This window comes from Nymphalis io, chromosome 13 (assembly GCF_905147045.1).
Source record: "Nymphalis io chromosome 13, ilAglIoxx1.1, whole genome shotgun sequence".
Lineage (NCBI taxonomy): Eukaryota > Metazoa > Arthropoda > Insecta > Lepidoptera > Nymphalidae > Nymphalis > Nymphalis io.
This window is the reverse complement of record NC_065900.1, coordinates 4155891-4182535: the sequence shown is the minus strand read 5'-3', so window position 1 is coordinate 4182535 and position 26645 is coordinate 4155891. Positions and strand designations below refer to the sequence as shown.

General features: G+C 31.1%; 1 protein-coding gene across 2 annotated transcripts in view; it reads right to left on the bottom strand.

The window, feature by feature from the left end:
- The window catches only part of LOC126772796 (angiotensin-converting enzyme-like), a 102481-nt gene extending 95503 nt beyond the window's left edge, over nucleotides 1–6978 (bottom strand). For both annotated transcript variants that reach the window (XM_050493377.1, XM_050493379.1), the window contains exon 1: nucleotides 6711–6978. The gene's annotated coding sequence lies outside the window, so the exon portion shown is untranslated. The remainder of the gene's footprint in view (nucleotides 1–6710) is intronic.
- Nucleotides 6979–26645: the final 19667 nt, after the last annotated feature.

Here is a 26645-nt window from a genome sequence, read left to right as displayed (position 1 = left end):
CGCAAACCGTATTATGAATTTATATTCTCATACTAGCGTAGTATGCACTCATAACGTACTCAGACTTTTTAATTTCTTCACTTTATATGAAAATCGTATAAACACAAATGAAAACTTTTTCAAACATCAGTAATACCGCATTATATATTCACATATTCAAATGTATATACATATGAATATAAATGGTAACATCAGATGTCAGAGGTCGTAACTCACACAACGATTATTTGTTCTTAAACCACATCACAAACATGAAGATTTTGATTATCGTTTCTGTTCAGATTTAATTATCAACGTGGATGATTGTATTTATGAAATAATAAATTAGATTATATACAAATAAAATATTTGTAAATGTTTATTTATAAATTTCATAACACGGCGTTGAAACTAGAAGAACTAAATATATAAATAATTTAAAAGATATTCTGTTGAAATAAAGAAGTCTTGACTATGACTTCAAAAAAAAATTAAAAGAATGAGTCGTGTTAACCGTTGATATGAAAAAAATAATTATCATACCTTGAAATCGGGAACCAATAATATTAAAACAAAGACTATGACGATGAAGAACGAATAAATGACTATACAATTAATATTTTGAATATATTTATATGGGCATTAATGAAAAAAATCTTCAATGTATATAAGACGATTCGCCCTAAAACGAAGGATTTTGATTAAACTCAAAAGGATGACAGTTTGTATCTCAGAAAATGAATGGGGTTTCCTATCTCCAAACGATTTTCATATTCAAACTCCACAACAAAATGACACGGTAGCGCCAATTATATTTAAATTGTAAAACTATAAAAACATGCTTAAACCTAACTGTCATATGAAAAAATAGTTCCTCTATTGTTGCCTTGATAATAAACACTACCGCGAATTAAACATGAACGGATATGAAAATTTACCGCACTGATTTGCCCTCTGACCTTTGGAAGATAAACTCGTACAATTACAGATAGTCTAAGGTCTGGGTACAATATATAATATAAAACTACTTTAACAGTAAGGATTCTTTTTATTATGTAATAAAACCTTCTCATATAATACAAACATGTAGTTCCTTATCTCGACATAAAAGCGGAAATTATTATATTTAATAAATAAATTTATGTACTAATTCAGTCGAATGTGCGATGTGGATATATTTAGGAAAAACAATAATATAGATTACTGGCATTATTGTTACACTGTGTTACCAGGCTTTACGGCGAGATTAAAACGTATAGAACATTCCAAATTTAAACTTACAATATATTTGTATACAAAGATATATAAGTAGACAGAAAGTAAGAAAAGGATGGATTTTATCACACACATAAATGTATTTATATAGGAACATACAATCACAACGTATGTGTATGGGTAGATTTATTGTGTGCGTGTTTATGTGTGTAATTTAATCTATGCTTATACGGCAAAAGTAATTTCAGATTATGCATTGAGAAATTAATTTAAGCGTTTTTGTTAATATTACTTTGCAAATACACGTATACATATTTTTAATTATATTTATACAATATATAGTCAAATTTTTCAGCTCAAACCTGGAGAGCAATTTTAATTCAAAGGATTAAATTTTTCCATGAAAAAAGATAACACATTCAATATTTTGACACGTACATGGATATGTATAAAGTATAAATGTTTCGAACACATTTCATGTGTGAAATAAATAGATCTATTCATATTTTTTCGTAAAACATTGAATATTTCGTCAATATTTTTACGAATTTCTATTCTCAAATTTGTTTCAACTAGTCTACTCAATATTTAAAATAGGTTAATTACAGAAACCTCAAATTACTCAGCACCACAAAACCTACTCTTGAAAATATTTCTGACATCATTATAACTAAGTAAAGTAACAACCCACTATATTGAGGGCTTGGAGCTCCAATTCGGGTTGGTGGACACATCTGGCAGATTTCATCCGATACACGCAGATTTCCTAACGATGTTTTCCTTCATCGCCAAGCTCGAGATGAATTATACACAAATTAAGCACATGATAACTCAGCGGTACTTGCTCCTGGTCCGCAATTTTCAGCTAAGATTAACAAGTTCTCGCTATTGGGCCATCTCGGCTCTCAAATGTAACTTAATAAGATTTAATACACTCATATAAACAGACACGAATATTGCTTTATACCTTTCTTTCTTGTGCACTCATTTTGTTTCATTTTATTGCAACAGTGTTGACTTGCCCGTCATTCTTACATAGGTATTGTTATATCTAAGAAGACCCCTATGTTTGTTATAGAAGATTTTCTGTATATTTAATGTAACATTTAATTATTTTCTGTATATTGTATATATATTTCATCACGTAGGTATTATTATTCAACTGTCTTGTTGGTCTAGTGGTTTGATGTAAGGCCGCATATCCGGAGGTCCAGGGTTCAATTCCCAGGTCGGGCCAATAAAATGTTAAAGGATTTTTTGTCAAAAAATTCTCAGTAGAAGCCCGGGGTCTGGAAGTTGAAAGTGTGTACACTTCCGTGCCTCGGAAAGCATGTAAATCCGTTGGTCCTGCGCCTGAACTCTTTCCGGTCGTGTCGGATTGCCGTCCCATCGGATTATGAGAGTTAGAGAATAGAGTGCACCTGTGTTTGCGCACACACTTGTGCACTATAATATCTCCTGTGTATTTGGCTAATCTCTCTTGAGATTGGCCGCCGTGTCCGAAATCGGTCTGGAAGCCATTATTATTTTTCAAAACATAAATATAAAAACTCGCGTTTAATTTTGAGTAAACGTGCCTGTTTCATAACATGACCCAGTCGTTAGAATGCGTGAATTTTAACTGATGATCGTGGATTCCATTTGTGTTTATAATTCATTTCGTAATGGGCGGTGAAGAAACATTGTAAAGAAATCAGCATGTGTCGTATGGAATATTTATATCCACTATCCAATTTGGAGCAAACCACTTTGGAGCAGTCAAGAATGAGCTCAAAACCTCAACAAAAGAGGAGGCCATATCCTAACTGGATTTATTTCGTAAAGTTACTCAGAAATGGTCGACGTTTATGGTGAATTTTCACATGGCCAATATCAGAGCCAATCCACTTAGCTAAGACATTAAGTCAAACGAATGAAAAATGAAATGTAATTTACATGTAGGCATATTACGATACTTCCTGCTTGTTTGTGCTAGGAATCATTCTATATTAATGGATTGGTTTGATCAATGGCTTTTGTATAGTATAGGTAGGCGGACAAGCATACGGCCGGCCACCTGATGGTAAGTGGTCACCAACGATGCCCATAGACATTGGCATTGTAAGAAATGTTAACCTAAGCTTAAATTGCCATCGCGCCACCAACCTTGGGAACTAAGATGTTATATCCCTTGTGCCTGTAATGCCTGGCTTACTTACCCTTCAAATCGGAAAACAACAATACCATGCGATAGAATATCTGATGAGTGAGCGGTACCTACCCAGACGAGCTTGCACAAAACTCTACCACGAGTAAAGCTTGTGAACTTTTCTATCTATGACTGTGATTATTAAGATGAAGCCAATATTGGATTAGCTAAGTGGGTTGGCTCGGCTTTTAGCAATACGCAAAAAAAATATTTAAATCGAACATGTAGTTATTGAGATGAACGCGCTCACCACATGAACTCTGAATATTTATAATATCAAACATGTCTGTACTTATCCTTTACCCCATTTTCATATGAACATTACATTGTTATGTTTTATTATCTGTAACAAAGATCCAAGCCAAAACATAAAACTTACCATAATTTATGGAATGGAATAGACAAAAAAGACAAATGATTTTCATCGCTTAGATTGCTTTTTTAATTAAAGCAAATTTAAACAAAGATATCGGTATGCGTCTCACCCAAAGTTAATTGAATTTTTTTATGACTCCAATAATTAAAAAATGGTCTTATAATTCTGTTTGCTTAGACAATTTTCATTATATGTCTATGTATAAAATTTTGTCTATACTTACTAAAATATTATATATGTGGAGAATTTGTATATTTGAACGACCATATATCAAAAATCCGATCACAATACATATCACGAATCCGATTAAAAAAAAAATCGAATTGTCCATTTATTAAAGAAGGTCATATACTTCTCACTCTGACACTAAGGAGTGTACTAGTAATCATGAACGTCAATCATGTTGGCATACTAAAGGCGCGACAACACGAAGCGAGAACAATAACACGCGGTGCGGTTGCTTGATATTTAATTTACTTTACACTTGATTACGTAAAAAATAGGCATAAATAATCCAAATTTTATATTATACTAGGAGACACAGTTGGTTATGTTATTGAAAACTGAAGAATCGAACCCGACGAAATTTAATCGGAAAATTTAATGTGTAGGGATGAAATCGGTTTTTTTTTATAGAATAGGAAGGCGGACGAGCATATGGGCCACCTGATGGTAAGTAGTCACCAACGCCCATAGACATTGGCATTGTAAGAAATGTTAACCATCGCTTACATCACCAATGCGCCACCAACCTTGGGAACTAAGATGCTATATCCCTTGTGCCTGTAATTACACTGGCTCACTCACCCTTCAAACCGGAACACAACAATACCAAGTACTGCTGTTTTGCGATAGAATATCTGATGAGTGCGTGGTTCCTACCCAGACGAGCTTGCACAAATTTCTACGATGTCGATATATTCATAATTTATTCTAAAGATATGTTGGAAGTAAGTAAACAAAAATACATGAATGAATTGTAGACTTAACCAATAAAAATATATATTAGGATCTTAATTTAAGTAAAATACCATTACTATCATGTGTACCATAAATAATGTATTCGTTAAAATAACTTGTCGAGCGATATTGGGTACGTTAGAGAATGTTATTGAATTATTATATTAATATTACCAAAGATGATTGTATTATTTTAAAGATTTACTATCATACTGATTAAAGTTGTAAATGGATGAATAATACAATGATTCATCTCCTTTTCTCATCAGTAAGCTTATATGACATTCGAAAGAAGTTCTAGACAAATAATTTTGTAAGTATACGACGATTTTTCTAAGGGGGAAAACAAATATATTACTGCTCCTTGATGCAGGCGACATTTTCTTAACACTACAATATTTTTAATAACACACACAAACACACCAAAATATGCGCCTATAAAACATAGAACGTAGTTATGTTAAAATGTTATATTATATAAAAAATTTACAATAATTACCACCAAATTTAAATTAAAAGTTAAATTAAAATTAAATTCACAGGACAATCTTTTAGACGGCGTGTTTCTGCTTTAAATTTGTAATGTGTATTTTTTTCTTTTTATTTTTATTTTGTATTTTATAAAAATGTATAAATATATACATAACATATATTATTTTGTATTTTACAGTATAAAAAAAGTTACCTACTTATAAATATATACTTAAAAAATCCAATATATTTTATGTTGGATATTTACTTTAAGTAATTCTTAGGTTATGTGGGCGAATATGACTTTTGCGACGTTCATGATTATAACCTGGAAGAGTTGCTTGTGGCCTGACGAAACAAAATAAATAAAAATAATATTTTGCAATTTGCGTATGGCATGTCATGATTTTGATATTCATTACTTTTTAAAACACAAAATAATAAAGCTAATATTTAAAAAGCCCTAATAGGCCTATAAGAAATTTGAAGTCTGATGAATACGAAAGTATTTATAGTATTATTTTTTTTAGTTTAGTAGTATTTAACGAATACTCTTTACAAACTGTAGACATATTTTTGTTTTAAATATTTTTTATAAAAGTAATTGGCCATTTAAAATAAGAACTCTTGGAATTAAATAATCGTTACCTAGTAAAATGTATCGTTTCACATAAAATCACAATAAGGTAATGAGTTACTCAATTATGAGTCTGTTATCTTTCTGATAGGCCAAACACTTATTTAAATAATAAATTATTAACATTATTACGTAAATATGATCAAGGCTATCCAGTATTTTGAACGAATAATTAAACAAGTTTTTATATATAATATAATGATTTCAACGAAAAAATAATAATAGAAAAACAATATAACCCTTATAACCCAAAAATCCGATTATATTATTTCAAGGACGATTTTATGATACCTTTACCTCTATATCTTTCATTGATTACGAAATAAATTCTATTTTTTCTCTATACTTACACAGATATAAAATAATGCTATTAATCGTGAGAAAATTTGATGATATTTTTTAATTACTGTTTTATGCCAACCACACAAGACAAATCGAGTAAAAGTTTGTACGTGTAAAGACAATTGTTATCTAAGTCGGGGATTGCGCCTCTGAATAAGCGGATTGTATGCATATTTTATTTTTATAAGTTCAGAAACATAATTCGTAACAAAAAAACGAATATAAGCAATCCTAAGACAGCCATTCTATGGTTACCGGTTTTAAAGAAAGAAGGCACTAATATATATGGCAACGACAGCCTATACAACAATTAATTTAAAAAAATGCAGAAACATCTATACCCATATTTTTATAATACCGTATGCTGTAACACGTGTTTAAGTAATTAGTACTCTATAATATTATCTGATTTGACACGTATTAATTAAATACAAAACAATACACAGCGTAAATAGGTTATACATAATTAAAATAAGAAATAAATTCTTAAGCTTAAGTTGACCGTAGTATAATAATGTACATACATATAAGCCAGTACTTACAGCGTAAAACAAAATGCCGGTAGGTACGTTGAAAATCCACACTTGGCCTGTTTACACAATACGAAAACTTTAAAAACACAGAAGAAACAGCACAGTCGGTTTTATTATCACAAAATATTAGCACAATACTTTGTCATTATTTCACAATATAACACATCAACTCGTTTAAAAAGTTTTGGAATCTATCGCGGAGAGAAAACGCGGCAACGCTGTATTACGTTACGCACTACCACATCACACCGCGATCGCTCGCCAACTGAACAAGCGAATGAGTGAGTTGTCTTGTCTGCGAATCAAATGAATGTTGAATGTTGATAGAATTAATTTATAATTCCATAATGTAACGCGAAATTTAAGAATTAAGAACGAAATTAAGAACGTAAGAGTACAATGATTTTCACATATGAAGTTCAAATTAAAATACATATTACAGATCTACATATATATGTATTTGGTGTTATTAACTCCTATTATAAAATACAACAGTATATAATATGCCTAGATAATATACTAGTTTACACATTGAAAATAGCACGATTATTGTTATTGTTAGTTACTATGGGTCTTTGATGTAGTCAGAGCGTCACGGTAGCATGCGAAAGCGATCCCGTGGCGCTCCACGTTAAGACGGAAAGGGTAACGTTGGTTTTTTAGTGGGTATTCCGATGTTCGGGGCGTATTCGGCGCCATAGACACCGGCGAGCCCCACATATCCCTCCACTGTTACCGTGGGAGAAACGCGTAACGCGGTTTTCCAGTGTCAAAAAAAAAAAGAGTCTTTGATATAGTGGCAAAACTATACCAGACTCTGGGCTCAAATCCCGAACCTTTCCAAAAAAATATTGGGCTATTAAAAACAAGAAAATATCAGTAGCGTCTGTCCGGTAGTCCGGTAATAGTCTTCCCATCCGACTTCGGATGTGAAAAAGTCTTTAATTCTATAGCTATGCCTAAATTAATGTGCACTATATGTCGTACGTAGTAGGGTAATTTCTATTGAGAATGGCCGTATTGTATGATCGTAATATTATGTAAAATTTTGTGTTCTGAGCATAAAACTAATTGTTTCCTTATGTTTCATTATAATATTCGCTGTTTAACTTAAACCTTATATTTTTGCACCTTGGCTGCTTATTAGTAGTTTCTAAATAATGTGACTTCTGAAGCATATCAAATAAAAAAAGTACATACGTACTACTTTTTAAAGTTTTAAATTATAATTTATTTATTACATACGACCTTCGTACTTACAGTGTCGATGTTATTATTATTTATTTAATTATAAATATAAAAGCATCTATTTTGTAGTCTACTAAATAATTTTAATAATTATAATATCAAATAGTATAAATATGAGTTGTTTATTCTGAATTATTTCGAGTAAAATCTAATTTTCGAAATATATGAGAAAAGGGATGACGTCAATTATTAGATATGATGAAATGCCTGCCCTTAACCAATATTTAAATAATGCTAATGAATAAGATTTAAGAGTAGAATTTTAACACGAAATAATACATTAGCTTTATTATTACTCTGGTTTACAAATAATAATGACATGACTTTAATTACATATACTGGCTATCTGTTCCCACTTCGTTTAATTTTAATTTTAATTATAAGAACGTCGGTTTACCAGGATATACAAAATAATATAACGACGGAAAATACACAAATTATAAAAACAAATAAAAAACAGATAATAAATAAATTTTATTTTATAAATTATCGCTGTTTTTGTATCATTTAACTTCCTCATCTTATAAAAACGTCATATTCTGAAATATATTACGTTAATAAATTATTAAAATTAATAAGTTTACTTGGTATAAAATAATTTAAAAACAAACCCTCCCGCCAAGACAGTTATATAAGCCTAACGTTCTTTTCGATTTTGAATTTTCATAAATAAAAATAAAAATATAGCTTTACAATATGTGTACATATTGTCTTCTAGAACAAGATACTTAGATAAATAGTAATATGTAGATATGTTATAAGTTTCATTTAAATAAATTATCTACATAATAATACTCTAGCATATAATTAACCCAGCTTACTGATAAACGATACAGTGCCTAAACCCGCCGATTTAGAAGCATCAATATAGCACAGGACTTTCTCATCCAACGTAGATTGGACTTTTTTTAATTCCTCTGTGAGACTTAAAAGAGAATACAAATATGTATTATATAGTTGACCCTTTTGAAGTTAGTAATATCGAAATTAGTTAGGCTTCTGTTTAAAAATATATGTAATGTAATTTATTAAAATGTTAAGAGAAATTAAAACAAAAACCAGTAAAGGCTATGCAATTAAACAAACAAAATAAATTCCAGATACAAATTAAATCTTTATAATGACGGAGGTTGAATAAAGTATTCAGAAAATGAACCGTGTATTTTCATTGATAAAACAAAAGTGGAAAGTCAAATTTGTTTAGCATTCAAAGTGACGTAAATGTAGCTTTAAAATGGACTAAGAGTTCACGTTAAATTATTTTTTATCGAGCTAAATCACTATAAGCTTTCTTTTAAATTTACTTTCTCCTCCAGTTAATAAATAATATTATAACCCTTGAATAATACTAAAGGAAATACAAATTGTTCTTGGTGTAAGCCGATTTGTTCAGCTACCCATATCTGACATGACCATTGATGTATAGCTTAATTTCTAACGAACCTTGTAATCTTCATCACACGTAAATACAAAGGCCTTTGACCTCAATCTAGCGATTCCAAAGTGGACAACTGTTAACAGAGTTTGACCTTAACAGACCCGCTTTAAGCTGTTCGAAATTCATATCTCGATTGTGTATTTATGATCTTTTGGATTCTTATTTTAAACTAGCTGTGTCCGCGTTTTCACCCGCGTTTAACTTAAAAAAAATCACTAAGAGCAGACTTATAATATTTCAGTATATACAACATTTTTAATTTTATTTTCATGGGATATTAGTATTTATTTCGATTTTGGCGCACCCGGATCTAGATAGGGCAACATACAATTGGAATCATATATGAGAAAAACATCATTCCCTTGAATCTATTCCGACATACTTGAATGTCTTCTCCTGTACTTTATTTATTGTGACTGCAAACGACACCTTCACGGGAAATTGTGTCTTTTTAAAACTAACTGGTTCATTTTTCGCCCATAGAATGGGAATTGCGATTCAAAGGGGAAATGCTGCTAGCATTCTTGATATCTAACCATTCCCCGCGGTCACGATTTGTACTATTTATTTATTATTTATTTTTAACTATTGTATTTTATACTATACTAGCTGACCCGTGCCCACTTCGTTGGGCGGTAAGCATTTTTACTTGTGATGGATCGGCCAAACATTAATAAAATTGTCTCGCGTATTTGATATTTTAAATGATTTCTTAAGCAATGCAACCAAAAAACAAAATCTAAAAAATTAATTTTATCTAAATAAAATTTCCTTGGTAAGAAAGCGATTTATTTTTAATAGATTGACATGTTGTATACGAGAAAACAATCTAATAGAAATATCAATTAATATATTACAACACGGTCGCGGTTCCATACCTATGTCGTATTATCTTTTTAACCATTGGTCCAAATTATATGCAGTAAAAGGGAAAAGTCTTTTGTTATAAGTACTTGAAACAATAAGTTTACTTATTTTGATAAGAATTCATAATTGTTGATAATATGTCCAATAAACATAACCTAACGATTTAAATATTTTTTTTAATATAAAAAACTACTTTTTGTGACTTAAATATAAAAGTTAGACATATTCCGTCGGACTTTTTTGTAGGCATTATCAAGCTCTACAACTTTTTTATGAACTTAATCATATATTTCTCATCGTTAAGACAGCGTTCGTAAGAAACATTCTCGCTCGACCGTTTTTTTTCCGACTTACTTTGCCAAAAATCCCACTACCACGAAATAGTCTTTTCATTTCGGGTTAATATATAGCCTATGACATTCACAAATGATGTGGCTTCCTATTGGTAAAAGAATTTTCAATATCGTTCAGTAGATCCAGAGATTACCTCCTACAACCTCACAAACTTTACCTCTTTATAATATTTGTATAGATGTATATATTTAAAGCTTACTTGTCAAACTAACCGACTATATATAAATTTAACAAATCCATGAAAAAATATATATGCGGTAACACAACGAAATACCTACCTAAACTCTAAACTTTAATTTATAAAGTTACTTACAAGCCGAAAATAACATATGTATGTATTTTCAAACAACCTACTTAACTACTCGTTGTAATAATATGTCAAAACTATAAAAATTACTCAAAACTGTCTGTCTTTGATCTTGATATATTTCATAAGAATTAATATTTTATAAAAACGACTTAGCAAATAATGCATTATCATAGAACAAATTTGATTACCATACAAAAGGTTATAGTCAACCTTAAAAGATAGATACATATCGGGCGCGTTAACCGATATATACCAGCAAAAGATGAACCATATTTAATATGATTGATCATATAGATCTGAGTTCAACTTACATGGGAAGAACAGTTTAGCAATCTTATCAAATAAATGTTCTACGTGATTCTTTCAATTTACATAAGTTTATTATTATGAACCGATTGAAATAACACAAACACTAAATTTTAAGTGAAGTTAGCCACAATATATTAGTGAAAACCGCACTCAAATCCGTTAAGCCAAAATTGACAAAAAACAATTATTGTTTTGGGTTCTATTGCGTTGATAAAGGCCCCCGGTAATAGTTTTACTCATATATCTTCCATGTACAGACAGCGATCAGTTACAGATTTATTAAGAATGGAATAGAGATTATTTATTTACTTACAAATTGGTGTGTTTTTGAACATTTCGAAAATCGAATTACGAAAAGAGACGAAAAGTAGCTGTATATCAATTAGGCTAATTATTAAGTTTTATTGAATAATTTTATCAAATAGGAAGCCACCGTTTATTAAGAAAAACATGGTATTATAGTTTATACAAAAAATATTGTAGCAAAATATTTATCAATTATAGGCTAATTTAACATTCAAATAAAAAATGTCTCAAAATGACGAAAAACAAAAAAAATTCTTTAAATTAAATAACGTAATAATATCTTTAGAGATATCGTAATTTCTTCCTTCCGTGTCATTGATTCCCGCAATTAACCATGTAAAAGTAAGAAGCGTTAAAACGAAAATTCCGGAAACAACGAAGAGTTAATATAAATTCCTTTCCTCGGCAATTTGAGGCATCATTATTTGGAACCAACGAGGCGTGAACCAGCTAATGCTGCAGAGGTTACAAACCTTTTAGCTGGTTTTACTGGATCGTGAAGCATTCAGAGGATCGAACCACATATTTAGTTCTGCAACGTATTTTAAAAGCATATCATATCTCAGATGAAAATTGTTTGGAGGCAATATTATTGGTATTAATTTAATTAAAATTTTAATACCGTTTAACGGAATAGCCTAGCTATCAAAAAGTCGTAACTCGGTCCTAAATCCGTGCATTATTATTGTCGTCTCAATTTGAATGAAAATAGGTCTCAATTGGAATGAAAATCCTATTAATCTCAAGAAAAGGAGTTGAGGAGATGTTTACGAACATTCATACATACAAACCTCCTTGTACAAAATACAGAATCGTGCTTCCACACTCCTTCGTTTCTATCACGAAAATATTTTGTTTTACTGTCTTCCGGATTAAATGGTACTCACCATACTTACTCAAGCACGTGCTATTGCAGGCATAACATATATAACATTTTAAACCTATTATTGGCGGTATATTTGCAATGTAATCAGTGATTATCACTTCCTGAATATTAATGTTTATTTTAAAGTTAGTTTACCTTCCTAAATTAAATAAAAATATTTTGAAACAGAATCAAATGAAAAAGTCAAAAATTAAAATTAAATATTACTATAACCGAAAAAAGATATTATTTTCTTGGTTTTAGATGCTATTTTTATATAATACTACGCTCACCAAGGACTAAATACGTAAATAAGCACGTCAGATTTGAAAGTGTACAAAATCGATCTCATTCGTTGCACTCTAAAAAAGCTAAAACACAAATACTACTAATCCTATATCTTGCATTCGAAGACAAGAAAATACTTTACAACCATATATTGGTTAACTGTAGTACAGATAAATTAGCTTGAAGAAGTTTTTGCGTTTGTGTGTAATGATTGAATGAGCTAGCCAACACGTGCCTGGCGCGTTCACGTAAATAGCGTTAGAAGTGTCATGCCTTTTTATTTATTATAATTTCTTACTAATTCATTCATAATAAAAGATCTTCATAGTAAAAACATGGAGATGATGAAGCGAGGATAAAAATGACTACGAAATGACTGAAGCAGAATAAAGCATAATTAAAATCGACCTATAATATTTATATATCTGTTAGTGTATTTATCTGCTGACGGTACACTACTACAAATTAAAAAAAAATCCAAGCTGATTTCACTATAGTAATGGAAAGGTAGATTATATTCTCCGTTGTTAACGTCAAACGACCAAAAAGTCAATCATTCCACGTTCTAAAATTAACAAACCATATTTAAATTGACGCAGTAATCAAAGCTTGGTATAACATGCTATTAATAGAGGAAGTTATAAATAAACTTTCGAAATTTGACGGCTATTTATTACTATGCTGTTTTATTTTGGGTTTGGAGCTTATTCCACCACGCTGCTCCAGTGCGGGTTGGTAGAATAGACATGTGGCAGAATTTCAGTGAAATTAGACCCATGCAGGTTTCCTTACGATGTTTCTCTTCACCGTAAAGCACGAGATGAATTAAGCACATGAAAATTCCGTAGTGCTTGCCCGGGTTTGAACCCACGACGATCGGCTAAGATTCACACGTTCTTACCACTGGGCCATCTCGGCTTATATTTTATGGCTTGGTGTGTGTCATATTACATTGTTTAATATAATAATATTTTCCAGCTGGGATGATATTTTAAAAAAACGCCCGTACATTTTCAATGAAAAATTGTTCTATTCTCACACACTATTTACAAATAATAAATATTTTTAAAAGTATATTAGAGGTGTGCTGTCATGTTGATTTAGAAGCGCATTAATCACGACCGACTCCGAACTGTCTGGAGGGTAAGTAAAACGTATGAAGCTCCGGGCTACTATTTTATGACGGGTAATATATTTCATACTTGCATCACTTCACACGAATTGCATATGGAATGTATTTATATACTTGCATTTTAAAAATTGAAGCTAACGTTCACATATATTAGGATGATATGAATTAATTACGTTCCAAATTACATCGCAAATTAAAATAACATTTTAAATGAATCGTTCTCGATTTATATTACATGCATTTTAAATACACATGATCTGACTAATGAGCAATTAACCAATAAAGTAATATTCTATAAATATCCTACAGCTGGTCTCGGGCCGTTTTAACTCTTGATCACAAGATTTCAAGCTTATTAATGAACGCTGCTCAATAGCAGATTTTCTCTGACACATGCACTGTTCCCTCGCAACTTTTTTTAGATTTGATTGTATACAAGTGCACTTAGCATGAAACTCAGTTATACTTGCCTGGACTCATTGCACGTTCGGTTAAGCTCCTCGTTTCGTAGCCACTGGCCATCTAGACATTAGTCACTACGTGTAATGATTGAACTGACCTTGAAATGTGTTAATAATTTCATTGTCTTGTGAATTACTATAGATATTCTAATTAAAACACTAAATAATCGATCGAGATGATCTACATCGTTATATAACCTAATCAAATAACTTCTCAAATACTGCGTTTATGGAAACCAAAACATTTGGGTAACTTTTTACGGCTTTACTGGTGATAACGCTTTGTGCAAACTCATCTAAGTACTCACTGGTTATTTTAGAGCATTCCTGTGTTTCCATTACAAATGTAAGTGAGCTAGTGTAACGACAGGCATAGAAGATGTTAGTTCCTATTTTTGGCTTCACATACAGAATGTTAAGAATAGTTAATATTTATATACTGGTAATACATCATTTGCTTGTCTACCTTCCTAATGTAAATAAACACACACACGCACACAATCATATATATATTCGTATGACGTTACCAGCAAACGGCATATTGCTCTCTTATGCCGAATTGATCCCATTCACCCTTATGTGTAAGTTTGCTTTAAAAAAAATGTTTATTAGTAAAGAAACTCTATATTTTTATTTATTTTACTCCATTTTATAACAAAAATAATAATATCTTGGGACATTATTCACACACGGTCATCTGATCCCAATCTAAGCAGAGCTTGTACTATGGAAACCAGACAACTGATATACTACATATACTTTTTTTTCTTTTGTAAATACAAACTTATATAGATAATTACACCCAGACTCAGGACAAACAGACATTTTCATGCACACAAATATCTTTTCTGGGTGGGAATCGAACCCACACACAACCTTCGGCGTGAAAGGCAAGTATCTACCAACCACGCCAGTCTTATTAATCCAGTCATATTTATTAGTTTTAGTTAAATATTATAAGTTATTTTAAAAACTATTAATTTCGATTCATTTTACATTTGCCGGGCGTCCCGTGGGCTCTGACGGCATTTGTTAATAAGAATACAGCATGTGAAGTCGGGTTATCTTAATTCTTTATCATTGCCTCGATACTCGTACGTCCATTTTTTGACTTGGTCTAGGCCGTCTGGTTACCATTCACCGGAAGCCAGACGGTATACTGTCGAAAAAAAGCTACTACATATTCTACATATGCCATCAAAACAAAACATAAAAACTTACCTCTTTACAAGATTATTACGATAATTTCTTTCTGAGCGGTTTTGGTCACGGTGGCTATTCTCAAAAGCAGACGAGCCACAAGTGTGTTTGTGAACACAAATGCTATCTCTGTTCCCTCAAATCCGATGGGATGGTAATGCAAGACAATAGCATTAAGTGCTTTTCGATGCACGAAAGTCAAAACACTGCCAACTTCCAACCTGCGTCCGAATGTCCTTCCGAAAACTTCTTAAACGAAAAACTCAATAACTTATTACTTTTGTACCGAACTGGAGTTTAAAAAAGGTCCTCAATATCTGCAGCCTTATTGGCTAATAAGACCGATGCAAACAATATTATGCCTATTCAAGTTAAATCCATTAATATTCATAATTAATTAAAAACGAGACAATATCAAGAATCGAATGTATTTTATCTTTATTAATCGTATTCAAAACAACAATTCGAAATTCAAATAATCTCAAATGAATGTGAAGCACGTGTTAAGAATATGTGAAAAGTAACAATATGAGTATTTAACTAGATATTTGCAACTGCATTCTCTACTGAGACTGCATTTCTGAAATTGCATTTAGCACATTTAATATCGAATAGGAAATGATTACTTTTGAGGATCCGATTCGATGGAATAGTATTCTTAATTTAAAATCTAATTATTCTGCGGTAAATATGAGATCATTTGCGAATTTTAGGCATAATTTTGAGACCATTACTGTGCTAGTGAAGAGCCTGTTTGTTAAGCATTAGTTTCACTTTAACGAGAGCCTCTAGGCTCAATTATCCTGCAGCGTGCATCACATAAGAACGACATTAGCTGATATTAATTACTTTGTATACTTTGTAGGTAGTTTATTTAAAAATATATTATGTTTTTTTGTTTATATTTTTATATATATATCGATTTTTCCAGATAAATATAAGGGACATTGGGCGATTCGAAAACTTTAAATTGCAGCTTGTAAATGAATAAATAACTGCATAATAATACGTTACGTGTATATATAACACATATCATACAACATATACTGGTAAGTACTATTTAAATGTCTGAAATTATTGAACACAAAACTTTGAATACAACTTTGAATGGAACTTAATAATTTTAATATTCTCTAATTTCGAATATCAGTTACATCTGATTTTAACAGAATTATTTAGATTTATTCCGGTTCCATCCGACTAAAAATTGCTAGTGCCACTTTCGAACCCTTAAATTATTTTATAGTTGCATGTTACAGCGAGCATCGACGCGAATGAAGTTACAGATGCAAACACAAGGGGTTCGTTATTTCTGAATCCCGTTCTAGAAGGTATCGAGTTATTTTCAAATTTCATATTTGTTTGATGGTTGAATAAATCTGATACGTATTTTTATAAATTATTTTATATCATTAAAGTTTATGAAAACGTTAAATATATTTTATTGTTTTTAATTACAATCCTTAGCTCTATGATTAGTTTCACCATAAACAATACAAGTATTTTTTTCTATTGAGTGGTGCTTGGAAAGTGCTTGTATAATTCTTGATACTTCCTTACTGACACAATTATTGTTCCATCAGTGAATCTGAATTGCGGAATTGAATTGAATTTTAAGGCTGCAAGCATTTTTGCCACTCCGTCACGATTTCAAGTTTCAACAGTATTATTCTTAAATACTTTTTAAACATATGAATAATTCATAATTCAATTCAAAAATAATAAGTTTTCTATTTTTCATTTTATATAACATTAATTAATTTGTTATGTAATTTAATTATAAAGCGTTCCTTACTAAGTTATTTTCTGCAAAATAATAGCAAAGGTCAAATATAAATAATATTAGATATTTTTAGCAAGGTTTTATGGTTCGTTTAATTTTAAACAGAAATTAATCTAATCAATTTAACTACAATTTTATGATTATATACTTTATGATAGGATAATATTTATAATGGCTTACAGCCCTAATGAAACAAACTATAAATTATATAAATAATTTTCATATGGTATGCAGTGCTTAATATTAAAACCGTATCCGACACGGTCATATTGAAATCAGACGAAGCTACTCAACTCCGGCTTGATTTGAGAATCTGACAAATGAAATTTATTAGCCCAGCCTGGGAATCGATCCTATGACATAATTTGAGATCCGATCAAAGAGATAGTTATATAAAAAATCTTTAAATAATACATTTTAAGTAACTTGAAAAAAATATGAAAAAAAAACATTCCTAAATTCAGTTAAAATTACCTCATAGGTTTGCAAATCCTCAAATTTTACTGAAAAAATTTAATGAGAGACACCTCTATTCTGAAAATAGCTTAATAATCTAATTTACTTGTGGTAGGACTTTGTACCCGACCCGAGAAGCCGAGATGGCCTAGTGGCAAGAACGCGTGAATCTTAACCGATGATCGTGGGTTCAAACCCGGGCAAGCACCACTGAATTTTCATGTGCTTAATTTGTGTTTATAATTCGTCTCGTGCTTAACGGTGAAGGAAAACATCGTGAGGAAACCTGCATGTGTCTAATTTCATTGAAATTCTGCCACATGTGTATTCTACCAACCCGCATTGGAGCAGCGTGGTGGAATAAGCTCCAAACCTTCTCCTCAAAAAGGGAGAGGAGGCCTTAGCCCAGCAGTGGGACATTAACAGGCTGTTACTGTAGGACTTTGTACAAGCCCGTCTAGATACCACTTACTCATCAGATACCTACCGGCAAAAAGCAATACTTAGCATTGTTGTGTTCCAGTCTGAATGCCGATTGATCCAGTATAACTATAGGCCAGTAACCAGTAATAGCCTGTGAATGTCCCACTGCTGAGCTAAGGTCTCTTCTCCCTTTTTGAGGAGAAGGTTTTGGAGCTTATTCCACCAAGCCGCTCTAATGCGGGTTAGTGGAATACACATGTGGAAGAATTTTAATGAAATTAGACACATGTAGTTTTCCTTTACGGTCAAGCACGAGATGAATTATAATCACAAATTAAGCACATGAAAATTCAGTGGTGCTTGCCCGCGCTTGAATCCACGATCATCGGTCAAGATTCACGCGTTCTTACCACTGGGCCATCTCGGCTTGACGGTGTAAGGTTAATATTTTTCACAGCGCCAATGTCTACGGGCGATGGTGACATTTACTGTCAAGTGTCCAATAAATACTGTTTTATGTTTATTGTCAACATATAAAGGATTGTTCGGTATATTTCTAGTTATAAATGTAAGAAAAATAAGGACTATCGTGTAATAATATGTATATATTTTTAATAAAACATATTACTTCTAAAATCATACAAATAATATAAATTTCATATTTTTTTCTCAACAGGGTAATACGCTAGTTTACATTAACGTGTCTTGAAAAGATGTGCCATTCCCCAAAGCAAATAACCAATTAGTGCTCCAAAACGAACGCGGCAACTTTAATACCAATTTACGAAGACTAATTTACATGTGCATAATATATGAGCCTCACCACATTTGGGTGTCATTACCATTCGACGTTTACTTTCCGCGGGTATTTTGTTTAATATAAAGTTTGCAAGCAATATCGTTTTTTATTGCTAAAGACATAAGAGCTATTGTAAATTGATATCGCATTCCAGCCTTATACGTTTTTGTTTAACGACTTTTGCAATAAACCATTTAATGAAAATTTATATATTTTCTGAAGTTCAACGCCTATTTATTAATAAGTGTAACCCAGTTTTCGCGCTTTTATTGGCACACAGCCATATTTTTAGAATTATGTTTCTTCTTTAAAACAATTGTTATGTATTATTAAAGTTTTAAATTGTTATTACGAATGTTATATGATTAAATTTTAAGTAAGTTGACAATGTGTCAATGTTTAATTTTTTGGCAAAGGTTTCTTATCCTGTGATATATTTAATTATTTAATCTGATCCAACATTTAAGGTCACTATAATTAAAATACTAATCACTTAATAATCAACTCCTTTCTTTGTCGCACCACTAAAAATTGAATTCTTTACCGGCACACGTGTTCCCTCTCCTCTTACAACCTTCAAACGAGGCATCTTGCGGGCCGACAAGGCGGGGGCGGCTAGTAGGCATTATTTCCGACTGTACTGGCCGTCGTCGCGTTTGGACTCCACTACCACTAACCATCAGATGAAGTGGAGTCATTTGCTTTCCCGGTATCTAAAAAAATAACTAACTACAAACTGCATGCAATATTTTACTACTTTTACTTTACCTTAATTATCTTTAAATATTACAATCACCAAGAGTATGTCCTATTGTATACAATGAACAAAGCCCTTTCGCTGCAAAAATGCACTAGCAAGCAACTTCTATGAGTACAGGGCTCGCCAGAGCGCGAATGATAAAGAGTTGCTTCCCTAACAATTCTAAGTATATAAAATTGTTTGAAATAGACAAAACATTTATTACGCTGAGTTACCATGCTAACCGCATTTTCAGCTGACCGTAACAAATGCGCTCAAGTCAGCAATTGTGTATTTTGTTATATAGGATATTATTATTTACAGTATGACTTCGTCCGGGTTAAAGAATTGTATATCTTAGTGAAAATAATTATGTAGATATTTTGATAAGGTTATGTATAATATAAGGTATACAGGTAAAAAGTAAGTCCATCTGGAATAATGTACCTGAATAATGATGAAAGAATTTCAAATCGGTGATATGGTTCCGGAGATTATACTCCGCATATACACGAACTCACAGAATTTGCACTCCTTTTTATATAATATGAATATTGATATAGATTTAAATTATGATTGCATTATAAGTTTTTGTTATATATTTTTTTCATTTCAGAATAGTGTAGTGAGAAGTAGCAGCGAAGTAGAATAATTCCAAATTAATCTTGGCATAAAATATGCGATTTTGACCTAATGAAATTACAAAGAATATAAAAAAAACGACACCGAATAAATGAAAATTCAGTGAAAATACAAACATGATCCTATCAATTTTACTTTATCACCCGTTTGACCTAGTACTACAAGAGAATATTTATCTTAGACTTTACAAAGCTCACTTCAATAAACTTGTAATCAAACGACAAAGACAAGTGGTTCTCTCGAGGCACGTCTACAAACTAGGCTTAAATATTGAGATATATTAATTATATTTTGCTCGAGTCCTCAAGTACAATTAACCGAGTAATTTTATGATACTCTTGAGGTATTAGGCTCAATTTATCCAAACATTTTCGGTTTTCCAATGAGTTAATTACGAACAAAATTATATTTTGTACCATTCAATACTTTTATTGTTATCACCAACAAAAGGTTATTAGTAACAAGGGATTAATATTTAGTTAATAAGACAATGGAATAAAGAATATTTAGTTAAGTTTGGGAAATATACATTTTACAGAATAACATTTACAAATTATTATTTTAGGGATGCTTAGTTTATTATTCTAGTCTTCCATGCGATTGACCTTGACGTTGCAAGAAATATGTAGATTACTTACACCGTCAATACTGCGTCACTCATGGGATCTGGTTATGATGGACATGGACTTTACATTACAATACTACTTGATAATAGATCTGTTCATTTTTATATGTCATTTATTTATTATTTAGATTCTGGAAAAATCAAGATTTTGATAATAAAAGTTGAGGCTTTGAAAAAATACAAACAATAACTTCGGAGTTATCTATATGAACTAAGTCGGAACTCGAAGTATAAGTCAATTATGAAACGTGATTATATGATATTGACATCAATATATTATATTATTTAAAGTAAACATAAATATAGTGTATGCTCCTAATATTGGCTAGGAGTTTTGATAATTACCTATGTGGTAATTTTGTTTCGCTATTCTTCTATACAAGACGGAAAACCTGATGGTTATAAAAGTTGTGATGGACGCAAGCTAACATGGCTGGATTGTGTGGAAAAATTTCTAAAGCGAATTGGTCTGAAGAACTGGAAGTATAAAGCCAAAAACAGATCCATTTGAAGAAATCTAATCGATCAGGCTAAGGCCTACCCGTGGCTGCAATACCTAAGACGATAAAGTATCATCTATACCGCTAGCGACCTTATCGAAAACGTAGCTAAACTAAAATCATTAGCGTAAGTTACAGCTTACCATGTCGACCTGAAAGTTGAAAGAACGGAGGGTTTTCATCATTGTTCTAGTATGAGTTACAAGTTTATCAAAATATGTATCATCGAGTAGAATTAGATTTTGCTCATATGGGTTCGAGATTATTTTCACCCCCAGAGGTTCGCCGAGCCACGAGAGGAGCACAGCACGGGACAGGCTGCGGATGCCTTATATCGAAACTATCCCGCAGCCTATTCGATCCGTGCCGAGAATGGCCTTCGCAGTGATTTTATTGGGTAAGAATCCCACATTACCCAATTAAAAGGGAACCTTTCTGAAGGTTTCCACAACATTGAAAAATAAAGAGAGGTTTCGCTCATATAGAAGAGAATCGTTATGTCAAGTGTCAGATATTCTTCTTCTACGTGCAGAATAATTTTGTCAGAAATAAGCATCTTACAGTGAATCAAAGGGCGTGGTAATTATCGACCTCGTTATTCACGGTTATCGGTCAGAGAATACGGAGATACATAAAGTTCGATTAATGGTTTCAATCAAGATTAGTTCGAATGAAAGATGTATACGTTTCGATGTCCATTACGTAGGAAATATGTGTTTCAATTTTTAATGTATTATCTTGCGGCATTACTTGTAAACGTTATTTAGCCGATGTTTAGTTTAACACTGATTTCTCTCTTTCTGACATTATTAATTTGACATTCGAAAGAAGAAGACACAGCATTTTTTAACTAATCGTATTACTTATCACCAGCATCATATATTTATTTTTTAATTTGATCTTACCAGTCTGTTATAAATTAGTAACAACTATAGCCACAATAATATATAAGTTAAAAATAATATCTACCTGCCTATAAAAATTACTATTTCATCTAAATAATTAAAATTAACACTGACTGAATAGAATAACGCATAAAAGAAAAAATATTTTTTAAATTCACTCCCTAAGGGGTCGAGAATACTGAATAAAAGTTTTAAAATGTGTTCTTATTTTCGTAATTAGAATTTTGGATATTGGTTCTGATTTTTAATAAAAAAACACTTGATTTTGGAAAGACATCCTTTAAGGGTTGAAAACTCTAACATTTCGATTAGATCGATAAATTTTGTTCATCTTTTCATCCAGGCATTATATTTAAATAGATTTTTTCATAGAATCATTTCCGTGCTTCATACGAGAAGTCACTCATAAACATTTTTATAAAAGTTTTTACGATTAAATGAATCGGAAAGCTACGTGTTCCAAATATAACGAAAGATACATTTATTATGTTCAAATATCTTGTCTTTATCATAAAATAAAATATATATAGGCGAGCGAGCAAATGATCCACTTGATAGTAAGTGGTCACCATCGCCTTGGGAGCTAAGATTTTATGTCCCTTGTGCCTGTTTAATTACCCTTACCTTCCCAAAAGCGTAGGAAATTTTTCGCAAATATATTTTTACTGGAATTTTTAAATATAACATTGAAAAACAGAGACTAATGTGTTAAATTATGTTATTTTTTTTCATAGAACCAAAAAAGCATACAAGTATTATTTTGACCAAGTATTTTTAGGTTTGTATCTTTATATTGGTATTCTTGTTATTTGGTTAGTAAGACTTTGGCTTGTTTGATAAAGCAAATTTCTAACTCTCTAACTTCGTGTCTCTGCCCAAATACATCTAACCAAAATGAAGTAAGTTTCTCGACTAGTTGAAATAGCTAGTCTAAAACATAACCATCTCAACAAGTAAATAAATAGATTACATTAATCTAAACTCTATAACTAAACTAATAATTGATTCTAAGTTTTGTTATTTCTATAAAGGTAAGTTTGTCACATATTCAAACATAAAACCTACTTAAACGTATTTTTATTACAAACAATTTTTACAGAAAAACATTTTCAAGTTGCAAAAGTTGTATTTCGGTCTTATCGTATTAAGTTCCATGCGATTTCGTTTTTCTTTATTAAAAGAAAGCATATTTGTGATAATGAAGAATATTTGTTCTCACTTAGATTATTTGATTGGTTATTTCTTCAATTAAAGAGCTTCTATAGAATATGTTTGAAAACAGATATTAAAAAAAAATGTTCTTATTATATTCATATAGGTGCTTAAAATTCGGCATATAATGGATAAACTTGACTTATCTCTTGCAAAGAACGAATCGATTCAATTTGCTGAAATTAAAATTGTTTTCAGCGTTCTTTTTTAAAGTTACCGATAAAACAATTACCGAGATAAAAGGGCTTAATGCAAAACAAAATAAGCCCATTTTCGCTTTTCTGATTTTCAGTGTAACATTTAAAGCAAATCGAAACGCGTCAAAACAAAATAGTCAAATGCTTATTCCATTACTACCTAACTCCGAAAGATCTTCAAGGAAACTAAATTAATGATACTATCATAAATATATAAATATAACACATGCATATTAATACATAAACTATTAAATAAAAATATTCAATTCATATTAACACTTACAAAAAAAAACAAACACGAAAACTTATAACTTGACGCAAGAACAATATTTGTTTAAGACCGACCCGAATTACAACATATTGAAATTTTAAATAAATAAAAAAATATTCAGGAGTAAAACATATGTGTATATCATATATATACATCAGGTGTGTATTGTGTAGTATTTACTAAATAAATAAATATGTAATGGCAAGTCCCATGTAAACGATATAGGCTAGTATTACCCCTACTTTTTTCCTTTTACTTTATCCACCCGTTCCATAGTTCTTATATTTACTTTTATGATTAACGTGTATTTCTCATATTAAATAAATGTCTTATACAATATTTTACATATAGCAATATACTATTTTAATAATACAGGTGCTTGTCGATTTGGAAAAGTTATCGGATGTGGTTTGAGATTTCCCTTTGTTGTATTTTTATTAAATGGATTGATTTCTCTAAACTGTCCTGCCTTGCCTTGCTCATGCATCATATAACAGACAGCATTGAGTACGATAATACGGAATATCGTGCTCAATGCTGTCTGTTATATGATTCGATATTTGTATTATATGAGAAAATTAATATCTATTAATTGCTTATAATAGCCATTATCATCTATAATATATATTTATGTATTTGAATATTTTTACATAATTGTATAGTAGACAGGATGGTGGTATTGTGTACAAGTGAAATAGTAAACTAAAGGAAGATTAATATAATATAGAATAACAAGTGCAGAGGCTATATACGGAGTCTGAGAAGAATCGCTGAATGTAATTGATGTCTTCTGTGATTTAACTAAATTTTTAGTGTCCCGTGGCGCTCCTCTTAAAATGGAAAGGGTGCCGCTGAATTTTAGTGAGTATTCCGATGTTCGGGGCGCACTCGGCGCCTTGGACACCGGCGAGTCCCACATACCCCCCACTGTTCTCATGGGAAATCACGTAAGGCGTTTTTACAGTGATAAAAAAGGGTTCAAGTTTGCGTTCATTTTGATTACTAACTTTTGTTTTTTTAATCATCTGGCTTTTTTCTAAACGGTTTGCTTTACATAGTATATTTTATATTCAGATGGCACTGAATAATATTTTTTTAAATTAATCGCTTCTATTATAAGTTCATACTACATGAAGCTGTCAGAGGACGTGGTTAAGTGGATTTTCAACAAAAGATCGTTGCAGGCACAAAGACCTACCACCCAGTTAAAGTTTGTTTTCGTGGAAACCTAATACGGTACTTAAAGACAAGTACACAATAATTAGTACGTAAACACTGCTTCAATATTCAATATCAGGTATGTATTATTGTACTACGACATAATTAAGTTATTAACTTACGAAAGTTAGGAATCGACAATGCTAGGTCTGACTTAGCGTTATTGCTACTACTTATTCAACAGGCGACACTTAACTTAGTTCAATACAACAATAAATTGTTGAATTGTTGTTACTTGTTGTTGTTTTTTATCATAATGTGTAGATTTCTATGCAATAAATATGATTGTCCTAAAATCGATGAAATCTATAAAAAATAACGGTATCTGCCTATGAATTCAAAATAACTGCCTCTTTTTAAGTTAATTGAGGTATCTGCGAGTTACCAAAACAAACATATATTTTTTATTTCAAACTATCTCATAGTTCAAACAAGTTGCTTTTATCTTCTGTTAGTATACTATGAGTCTATTAAATATGGCAATAAATTGTACGACTGATATTTTTCACTAAAACATATTTTAAGATTTATGTTCAATAGTTTTTTCAGTTGAATTAGATATACAAATTAATTATATAAAAATATATTGTATGTATAAAAAAGTGAAAATATAATTTTTCATATATTTATATAAGAAGCAATGGTATTTTGATATAAATTATTATATATTTTCAATACGAATTACTTAGCATAATAATATTTAATTAGCCTTATAATTATTCTAATCTTTATATAGTATTTCAATGATATTTTACTTGTGAAAAATTCATCGTCGTCATTATATATGCTGTCTTAAAATATATAAATAAATTATTAGGTACCTCAAGTATCTGATAAATATATTACAGAAAATAAACATTTAAATAAAATTATTGTAAAGGAATATACTTCAATAAATACTCCAAAGCTGAACAAAGCTACTTCAAATTACCCACGGGACAATTTCCTAGACATCCATTAAGTATATTCAGATTCCAGGTTACTTGTACCAGGTTGTTTGTCCTCAGCCGTAATAAAAGGCTGAGTCGGGAACCATGGAAAACAGCAGTAACATTTAAGTGGAATTGAGTGCCTTTGCTCTGGTATACGAATGAATTGTGTAGCCGTTTCGTAACGACAATCCTTTCTTTAACATTTTCGACATTTAAAAACTAGAATGGGTTTATAATATTTATTCAACCATGTTCAACTGAGCTCAGCTTGTCATCGGTGTAATGTACGAGTACGAATTATGGAAATCCAAATCTTTCTATCAAGATGAGGTGTAATTGATAGGCATATATTTATTCCATGAACAATAATTCAATGTACAATGGATAAAGGTTTTTGTGTACCAAGCATATAGCTTGTAGATTTAACGGGTATCGATGTCATAGAAACTCTGAACGATAGACGC